This window comes from Rhipicephalus sanguineus, chromosome 3 (assembly GCF_013339695.2).
Source record: "Rhipicephalus sanguineus isolate Rsan-2018 chromosome 3, BIME_Rsan_1.4, whole genome shotgun sequence".
Lineage (NCBI taxonomy): Eukaryota > Metazoa > Arthropoda > Arachnida > Ixodida > Ixodidae > Rhipicephalus > Rhipicephalus sanguineus.
In genome coordinates, this window is record NC_051178.1 from 220822400 (window position 1) to 220833657 (window position 11258).

The window sequence follows — 11258 nt, forward strand, 5'->3', positions numbered from 1 at the left end:
GTTTTGATGAAGTACTACTTCCTTTCAACACATCGTGGGACAGGCTTCTGTGTATTCTTTTCCCAAAGCTCGGTTCTTACTTTCCTTTACCATCTTTTAAGATTTTTATAGCGCGAGAAAGAGCGCCGACACCACGGAAACTGTGTGGGTAGAGGGGTGGTTTAAATGAAATGTACGTACGTCCTAAGCACGGTAACGCTCAATAAAGGTGCACGTTTTCACAAATCTGTGTACCTATAACATGAAAGTTATCTAGTAACCTTTGCAAAATTACCCTGTGTTAAAAATGCACAAACGTACTTTAAAATAGAAGGTACGGCAATATCGTTTAGTACCCGTTCATAATATCGAGCGTTCTCACGTAAAGTTAGAGGTCACGTTGTACAGTACACGGTATACTGTCTACACAAAACGGCTTGCAGGAGATTTTATGTGGCGACCGCTGTGCGCCTCTTCTTTCCTTCGCTCTTCTTTCTTCGACACATTCCAGGAGCTTACGCTCATCGCATACTTTCATCCGCCAGGTGTTTAGCAGCAACGGAATCACGGCTTTCCACCCTTTCGCACGTCTTGCTGCGCGTGCCTAGTGCTTTTTTTTTTTTTCGAGCTTCCTTGTGCGGTTTTAATACGCCGTATACATACGTAAGACATGCGAACCTTTCCGGAAAACGTCACATGGAAGGTGCTTCTAGGAATACACGCGCTGGGCGCATTGCAATAATTCACGTACATGACTGCTTATACAACGTGACAATTGTGGTGACCGAGGCCAAGCACGTCGCCTACGCTCATTACAAGAGGGAGCCAAAAAAAACAATCGCATATTCGAGGCGGCTTGGAGTTTGAATGATGCTTTAACTGCGATTATTATTAAAATGTGGTCGACCCGTCAGTGTCCATGAAGACCACAGATTTTATAACACTATCATGATATACGTGTCAGGCTATCTTGGTCCAACTTCTATGCAGCTTAAGCATTAGGTCGGCACGATTATAACACTTGAATTATTTTCCTCCTGCTCGTGCACTATCCTTGACTGTGAATCATGCTCATAATACTATGTGTTATGTGACAATAAATACCAGTCGTCTATTTGCTACAAGGCTATTTGCCATTCTGTTCACCTACAAATATGGGATCATCAATGGAAACGTGGATACTGACAAAACGTCAGGCTGACAAAGCAGGGAAGCTGCTGAAGGCGGAAAAGTTGTGTGTGGAGAATTAACATTGCTCCTCGCGGCGACGAGTAGGCAATACGGATTTACAAACCGCTCGCCAAACTCTGCGTTAAGTACGTTTTATGTACTTCTCGTTAAATTTACAGAATTGACTGAAATCATCGCGTAATAAGAAGCTGGCTAGTACATATGTGTATATTATATAGGAAGCCGCGGATGATATTCCCAGGCAATCCTGCAGTAAATGTAAATGTGTGCATACGCACAAATACAATGATACCAACAGCGCCTATGAAGAGCCGGAACACTCCTTTTTGAGAGATGCAAATTCTAATGCCTAAACATCTGCGTACTTGGACCAAGAGAGGACACTCACGTGACAGAAATGGCACAACTCAAATTAGGAATATTTGTCAATCATCTGCTCTTCTTCATTATCATTTTAGGGGCAGGCCGCATTTGAACGACACGATGCTTGTGGTCGAAAGTGTGACGTTATGATGCATGCAGGCTCTAAGCAAACTCCAAAGGACATTTATTTGTGTTTTTTTCTTGCGGTGAGGCCAACGCAGACATGCTCTAAGCGGACATGTACCAGAATTATTCTAAAGCTCCAGCGCGTGCGTTGAGAAAAGGGCTGCAGGCCACGTGACATCCTCCGTGAAAGTTATCAGTGTGTGTACTTATTTCTACGCTGCATAATAAAGCCGCAAAAGGAAGTACGAAAGATTAGGCGCGCAAAGGAAGAGCCACGCCTCTGTTGCTCGGCGATGCTTGACTGGGCCAATCATGCGCGTAGCCACTGGCCCGGAATGTGTAGCAGAAAGAAGATCGAAAAAAAAATTCGGCAGATCCGACGTACCGTGGGAATCGATGTTATGCGAAGCATGCGGCGGGTAGGTGACTGTGGCGTAACCTTTTTTTTACTGAGCGACACGTTACAAAATGTCGATAAAAATTTGTATAAATTTTATTCGCATATGTATATATGTCGAAGAGCCGCATATGTGTTATATAACCAGTTGTTTACGGTTGGGTAGTGCTGCCAATGGCAACGTGGGTATTACCAACACCAGAAGCGGTAAGCTGATATGTAGTGCTTATACGTGTCCCGAGAACGCACGCACGTTTCCCGAAGCCGTGTGTATGTGTGGAAGAAGTTCTTGACAGTTTTTGAACAAAACCATCATCACCGTGATCAGTGAGCACCAGCAGCTGGTCATGACTTATAAGATCCGGTCGTGATCGTGGTGACGAGGGGTCCATGTGTTGTGAAGTATGTGGTATAGTAGAGCTGTTGGAATTCGTGGATGCCTCGGTCATTTCGTCGACAAATTGTCTGTCGACAGAGCCGGCGACATGTCGGAACCTGAAGCCACCCTTCGCGTTGGTGAGGTATAGGCCGTCGAGGCTGGTAGGCCTGGATAGTGCTACGTAGACCAATACCAGTGGATGGTGTTTGTCGTATTTGTAGACTACCTGGGCGTATATGGCCTACGTAGCCTAGTCTACAAAGCGGCTGTCAATCAATCTGGCATCATCCTCGGTCAGCTTGAGGCCATCAACCAGCCTCGTAAGAAATGAAGAGGACACTGCGTCGTTCTGGCGGACTAAGTATCATATGTAACTTTCGTTATTGTATTCCTCCGGGGTCGGGCAATGCTTCAATTTAGCTTGCTGAATCATAGGAATACAAACGTAATGTTTATCAGACTGCTATAAAAGCGGAGCCAACACTGGAACTACAGACGTTAATCTGAAATGACGTCTGTATCGTAGGAGTAGACATTGTAGGAGTATCATGTGGTGTTTATTGCTTTCTTGTAAAATTAGATAGCCAGCACCACAACCATAATTGACGATGCACCGATATTACGCCTGCGTAGGCTGTTTTTCCAAACCAATTTACAGACCTGGCGTGGCTCAGTGGTAGAATACCTGATTGCCACGCAGAATGCTTGGGTTCGATTCCTGCTGGGATCCTCATTTTCATTCTTCCCATTCGTTAAGTCAACGCTGCCGATGTTGGTTTTCCTTAACGCTCTAGCATTTAAGTTAACAATGTCTGTTCTCGCCGTTCCTGGGTAGATATAAACTGTCAATCACCTGTGGCGCATACCCGTCTACCGCGGCCCGTGGCAAACGGGTATATGCCACACGTGTCTAGTGGAAAGGGTTTGACGACGTACGCGACAAGATTTTAAGGTTATTCATGTGATGACCCGGCAGTCATATTCGTCAAATCCTCTTACCCTCCCATGCAAATTTTGGTCTACACCAAGTTAAGGAGGCGATCATGAGAGCACCCAGACGTAGGCGGCTAGATAGATAGATAGATAGATAGATACGTAGATAGAAACGCTCAAAGTGCCAGAGGTCCGCTAAGAAATGCTTCGCATTTAAAAACGCCAGGCCTGCGCGGAAAGCGCAGCACAGTCACAGCAAAAGCTGGAAGAGCGCCATTTCTAGAGCCCGTTATAGACACTCTTGGGGCAGGTACACTAGCAACGTACCCACTACGCCAGAAATCATAATTTTTGTGAAGTTAGGAAGCACCCACTACGCCATTATTCTTCGTTCTGCGTTGAAGCGAGGTACCATCTGTAAGGCATTATGTGTACTTTGCGAATGAGATGGCTGACGACGATGAAGAATTATGGTTGAGCCCTTTGTAATGGGTTGGAAGATGAACGACCCGCTAGTTGCGTAATTCGCATTGTCTGACGCCCGGTCGTTATTTCACTCTCCCACCATGGTACATAACATGCGTTAACACGAGAAAGAGAGAGATGGAAATACAGTGAAACCTCGGTGATGCGATCAGAGATCATAAAAATTTCGGGATGATACGAATTTTTCCTTGGTCCCGGCCAGGGCCTATTGGCGTGCATGTAATGGAGTACGGTTGTTGCGAACCGATTTTCACCCAGAGACTTTTGATACGAATGTGCCTGTCGTGGAAGACGCGCCAAGCACGTGCGAGCGCGGGAACGCAAGCGTGGGCATGCGCGCCGCACCGCCAAATCGTCAGAATCACGGTGTAAGAAGAATTTTTTGTTAGGGTCAGAATAAACCTTCAGAGACGCGTCACGGCCTCCGAGATTGTGCACGCGAATCTTTGAGGCTCTTATGTGCCTCCGTGTGCCTTTGCTTTTAGATTACAGAGGACATCAGCGTCATGCTTTTATAGATGCGAAGTATCTCTTGCTCGGGGGTATGTACCGCGGCGTGGTAATCCGCACGCCGCGTTGTAGCCCGCACTCACACTACGCATGCGCGACTCTCCTCCTTCCCTCTCCAACAGCTGCGCGTTACTCTCTCCACTTTTCTACCAGCACCTGCTTGCGCTTCTCCTGCGTTCTCGCTTCTGCTCTCACGGAGCATACGCTACTCTCCTCCTCTAGTCTCCTCTCCTTCAAATTGTAGGGCGCTGCGCGCGTTCAGTCGAGCGCTTGCCTCGGTTGGCTCCTCTGAAATGCGGGCTCGACATGCCGAAATTACCTCCTGCGCAGCGCCGCGATGAGGGCCAGCGCATGCGCGTCTCCTCCTCCTCTCTCTCCTCTCTTACGCTGCCTCTCTCTCGCGCGCCTGTCGACCGCGTTCCCCGCACGCCCTGTGAGAATTAACGGCCAGGCTAGAGGGAAGACAAGACGCGCGTAGTGTTCCTCCTCGCGTTCCACGACGCGAGGTTGGTAGCATGCCCAGCGAACGCCAACGGAACGCGATCGTGCAAGTGCTCCGGCTTCGCATCGCCTCATGGTCCCCTTTAGCGGGAGATGGTGCAATTTTTTTTTCTAACGCATCGACGCGGGCTGCTGTCGTTGTACTGTGTTTACACGTGTCTGCCTCGTGCATCAGACATCCTATGAAAGGTGCACGAGGACTGAAAGAAGGCGAGGACGGTCTTGGTGAAGGAGTCAGGCCTCACAACGTCAACATGCGCGACCGTTGGGGTCGCACTTGTGCGGGCACCGTCGTATATCTCCCAAAACGCATCTTCAACACCTCCGCGATAACATCATAACACAGGACCGTGGTTCTGTAATTTTGTGGCCTGGATCCATCGCTTCAAAGCGCTTCTTTTGTTACTTTCGCTGCAGTACTCTGGCGTCATGCAAAAAAGCGTAATAAAATTTGGAAGGGGCAACTTCTGTCGCGGGTCACAACGCACCTGGTTCATTAATTAAATACGCACGTAGGGGCCGTATATTTACGAGTGCTGGTAGAATTGCCGACATCTAAAAACTTAGCTGAAAATCATCCAGGGTTGTTCCTGATGTCCTTGCGGCCCTGAAAAACAATAAATTAAAAGGTACGCCAGCTTTCCTTTGTCGCATGGTAATTTTCCATGCTTTCTGGTGATACGAATTTCGGATGATAGGAATATTTTTGGTGGTCTTGTGAGATTCGTATCACCGAGGTTTCGCTGTAACTTTACTGATGCAATCGTCAACTGTTGCGCGTGAAAGGCGTAGACAGGGAACACAAAAAGACACACACGGCGCGCTCCGTGTGTGTCTTTTTGTGTTCCATGTCTACGTCTTTCACGCGCAACAGTTTACGATGATGACAAACCAACACGCCCAAGTCGACACCCTTTATTGAGACCCTGAGGAAATGGATCATGGGGGCCTTATAGGCCTCCTAGGCAACCAAAGAAGTGCACCTGCGAGGGACCCACTGCGCTATAACTCATAATTTTTTGTGAAGTAGGGAAGCAGACACTATGCTATTTTTCGTCATTCTACGGAGAACCGTGGTACCCGCTAAAAACATGTAATGCATTATGTGCACCTTGTTGAAGCTGTGGCTGATGACGATAAAGACTTATGGCAGATCACTTTGTAATGGGTTGGTAGCATTCAGCAACCCACTCGCTGCGCGGTTCGCATTGTGTGACGCCTGGTTACAGAATTCGCGTTGCGTGACGCCTGGTTATTTTATTCTTCTGCCACGCTAAATTACATATGTTAATGTGGTTCCTTCCCGACATGAAGCCTGTATGGGGTCTTGTTGCAAAGCTGTTTCAATCACCGGCATGGCTCGCTCTGAGCTTCTAAAAAATGTCCGAACCGGCAGGGTGCCCGAATGTAGCTTAAAGAATAAGGTTTTTGGGCTTGGCTGAATTTCCATTTTCTTAACACGTTCGAGAACATCGGTGCCCTCGCCCCCACTATTTATTACCCTATGCATAGGTACCAGAAAAATCATGTCGCATATGTCTTTATGCAGTTTCTTTCGACCGACTGAAAACAGGCATTCATTAGAAAACCTGACAAAAAGAGCGGACGCAATCCACATCTGCCTTAAAAAAACCCCGAGTGACTTCGGGCATGCCTGCGGTGCTAACAACAAAGTTAGGCGTGGGGTTCCGATTGTTTTATCTGCAGAAAGCCAGGAACAATAGATCATGTATTTTCGCATTGTTGGGAAGGGGTTTATATCTGGGACGTTTTACAGCGAACGCTCAAAAAAGAACTTCCCTTGTACTCACTTGGAATAAGATTTTTACCAATAGAAAATGAGGATGGACTGCCTTTCGATCTAATAATGCTTCTTCGCCTCCGTTGTCTATGGCTGGCTAGAATGGCCGGTTTCCACTGCGACCCTGACAGGACGCGTCCACGCGTGCTTTTTCGCGACTGCATTTGTTATTATGTTGATGTACTCAAACAACAAGACTTTGTTCCTGACTGGCTTTCCAGGGTTGAGCCCCCGGCTTACCTAAAGGAATTTTACGAATGTAACTACTCATAGGTGTGTCGACTGTTTTGAAATTGCTGCAGTTGTGTCTGTTATTGTATTAAGTGTCTGCTGTTGATTCTTGTGCCGTGTTACGAAACCGGTAATAAAGAAAAAAAAAAACAGCATGGCTCTGAGGTAGAATACTGGGCCCCAAAGCAGAGGGCCCGGGTTCGAACTGCGTTCCATCCTGTATTTTTTTTCTTATTTCGTTTTTTTTTACTTCGCGGGATAGCGGTTACGGACAGCGGCGGCGGGCAACTACGGCACCAAAAACGACCCTTGTTGTGATCTCATGAGAGCTTTTGCTGTAAAAAGAGGCACATACCCCTTGTTAGGCGAAACGAGGGGTTGGTTCAGCAAAAGTAGAGCGGTTATACTGAGTGCAGCCGCCTGCAAATAATAGGTGATCCGATTCGTGCTTCTGCTTAAGTATACTCGTGTGTGCGGTTCATCATAACTGCTGGCACTTTGCGCATAAACAGGACGATAAAACCCAGAGGGCAGCCAAAGAGCGGGTGACTGTCATTCCTTTCCTTTTGTCGCTCGTGTTGTGCCTGCAGTGTCTGCAATTCTGTAATGCTACTACCTCACTCCAACCACTAACACTTAAGTGCAGTTTGTATAACAATACACGTGCAACTACTCCGGCGGAAGCCCAAATGAGATTTCTTTATTTTGGTCAGATGATATGCTTTTTAATGGTTCAACAGGTAACTGTGGCATAGTTTGAAAAACGGAAACCTCTGCACACAATATCACACGTAATTGCATTCTGAAACTACGAGTTTTTATTGTTGTTTTCTTTTTATGCGTGGGTGCAAAACACAAAACTGAGAGTGAAAACAGCGTTTGCAACACAGGGGCAATGTTCGATATTCCAGAGCATGCGCTGTTGAACACGCGGCTTGTGAAGGCGTACAAGACTGCGTACCTAATTGAAAGGTTATGTAAACGAAAACTTCAAGAACAGGACCAAATCAAGCATCATACAAAATTTTTATGGATAAGGAAGTCTCTGCAAAAAAAAGATCAAGAAAACACGCACTATTCAAAAAATTACACCATCTACAATTACACCATAAAACATGCACGATTCGAAAAGAATTCTCTTTCATTGCTTTATACCTCCAAAGCAGAATACGTCAAAGTTAGCGTGATAGTCATCAATACACACAAGTTTATTGATTTATACAGGGACTTGTCTAGCTGAGAGAAGGCCGCCGGTATTTAAAGCGTTTCTCCTTGTTTTCGCCTGTAGTTAGTACAAATTTACAGGAGCAGGTGGTCGGGATCTGCAATCGAACCCTCTCTTGCTGCACGCGCCATCATGTTTCATCAGTCAATATGTCTGTTGCTGATTCTGCAACCTCCTTGCTGGACAGTGGATCCTAAAAGGAGAGTACCGTTATTTTACACTATTCCAGCGGTTACTGCCACTTTGCACACAACTGGCGATAACATGTAATGTGAGACACAAACTTCACCCCCCCCCCAAAAAAAAAGCAAATAAAGGGTGTTACTTGACATAAGCATTCCTCAAATCTAGTATCCTGTGTAACATTTTTGTTTTCCGTTTATCGGAAAACAAAAATGTTATTTAAAAACACACGTTGATCCCAAATGCAATTTACTTCTATTTAGCACAAGAGTCAGCAATACAACAATGCAAGTGACAGTTTAGTAGCAGGAACACGACAGCAGGTGATTAGAAACAGAAATATTACAATTTACATTTTTCAGCGACCATACTTGGCATTTCACGTGGAGCTTGAATATGCTCGTACCTAATCGTTTTCCTCAAGGGGCATATTCCACTTGACAGTTCATAACCTCGGCTGCACCGAACATAAGGCACATCGGCGTCTGGAAGTTTCCAAGCTGCCTGATAGGAGGTACTCCCGGCATGCCTTGGGCGGGATGTATGCTGTAAACAGTTCCAACACAACACGTCCAATATGGCGGCAAAAAATCATTTGTGTTGTCTACGTACCTTTAAACATTCCGGCTTTGACAGGTAAATCACATATATACTGATTCATTTTTATGTAACCCCAATGACACGTTGCTTGCACCCTAGAACAGAGCGAGAACAAAAAAAAAAGTTGTCTTTGTGCCAGAGAACAAATTCTTATCGCCAAAGAACTAAGGACATCGAAAGACATACCAACCACACTGACCTTCTCCCCCTTTGGACTCCTACGTTGCACGATTGCTGACATTCGTGTTATCTGAAAAATCGTTAAGCCACAGCGTATCGCTTATTGCGTAACATATTCTCAGCTGCCCCGTTTCGATAGCGACGCAGTTGGACGTAATCGAGCGACGCAGAGCAAATACTGTCGGCAACAATGCGTAAAAGCATGACAATTTATTTTTCTGACTCGACCCAACTCTTGCAGTAGCGTAAGCATGACCATGAATTATCTGGATTTTGAGTTCCGTACATTGTCATCTCTATGAGTGCAACTATGGAACGAATATGACTTCAATATATATTTGTGGTAAGGGTTCAAGTTAGATCAAGACGCAGAAGTTTGAAGTCTGACGGAAGCCCGTCTGGTTGGGATGATACGTGGTGACGTTTGAAAACCCGAGGCACTGAGTCGACTAAAGCAAAAATCACACACACACGGACACACACATACACATACACACGCGCACGCGCACACACACGCGCGCTCGCACACACACACGCACGCGCGAACACACCGCGAGCACACACACGCGCACGCGCAAGCACACACGCGAGCACACACACACACGCGCGCGCGCGCACACACACACGCAAGGACGCGTCGGCTCTCACACGGGACCCTTGTTCACAAATAAAATGAAAACATGTGTACGAGCAGTTCGCTTTAAATACGCTTGAATATATCACGCGGGCAGCGCGCTTATACTGAAGGTAGATTGCTATCGCTCGTGTTGAGAGTGCGCGGAGTGGTCGGTATCAAGAGCTACTCGAGATAAAGACGTCGTGACAGTCATTTTCCTCTAGCGCGAGCACGTGCCTTCCCCCAGTCGATTGCGTGTCTGCTGAAACGTGCTCAGCCAAAGCACCGGATTTAACAATTCATTTTTTCACGTCACAAACGTCCTTTTTTGTGTGCGTATTAAACGTTTACTTCGGTCGGCGCAGTGCCTCGGGTTTGCTACATTCAGCTACACACGGAAGGATGCTGTGATTCCCTTTAAGACGCTTAAAACGCACTCTTCACGCCATTTCATTGTCTTTCGTGCACTTAAATTCTCCATTCATTTTGGTAGCGCAAAAAAATCAGACACAGAGACAAGAGAGGACACGTAGACAGGACAGGCGCTAGACATTAACTGACTTTACTGCAAGGAAACATACAAAAACCCGTCGGACAGGCGCGCACGCGCTAAATCACTCTACGAGGGCTTTCTTTTTTATCAGTGTGTCTTTAATTTTCTTTGCGCTACCAAAATGAATGCCAGTGATCACAACCAACTAGCCCTAATTACCGCCTTAAACCCTCACCCGTCCACTTAAAACTACCGCAGCAGAGACTGAAGCATGGCGAAAAGTTGAATTAGCCGACACTTTGCGTATAGACGCCACATAATATCGTCTACCGGTGACAAGGACATGACAGACAGCCCAGACTGTCATGGACAGGAGTGAGTTTCTGCGCACGCAAAGCTCGTCTGGGCAACGCTGATCTGGGGCACTTTGTTGATACTGTATTTGACACCGTTATTGCAGCCTTCATCGAGCGTGTTGAAGGTACCGAGACGGCCACAGCAAGACAGGTTAAACCATGGTTAAACTTCTTTTCTTCGTCGCTTCTCACATAAAGGTGTATGATAAAAAATTATCTTAGTCTGATGTTTGATAATATACGCCCAAACACCCATCTTGTAAAGTCAAACGCCGAGAAAATACTGCCAATACCAGTGCATTGCATAAAAGCATGACACGATTTATTTTTCTGACACCACCCATCTCGTACGGTAGCTAAAGCATGAGCATGAATTCAGGTAAACACGTGACATAAACACGTATAGACGAGAAAACCTGGGCCAGGAGCCGCTGCTGCGCCTTTCTGAAAAGCGTTCTTTTTTCGGAAATCTCGTTATGCGGTCGCGCGCGGCGCTTCGCCGCCGGTTTGTTAACGTTGCGGCTGCGTGCGTTCTGTCTCGCTGCAAGCAAGCGCGTGCTTTCTCTCTGCCCCCCTCTCGTTCTCTGCTGGCGCTACGCGTGCGCTCTTCAAGGCGCTCGTGCAGGCGTTCTCCTCTCGCGCTGTGCTGGGCAGCAGTGCGCGTGCTCTTCTTGCTCGCGGTGCTCATGTGACCGTGCTTGCGCGCTA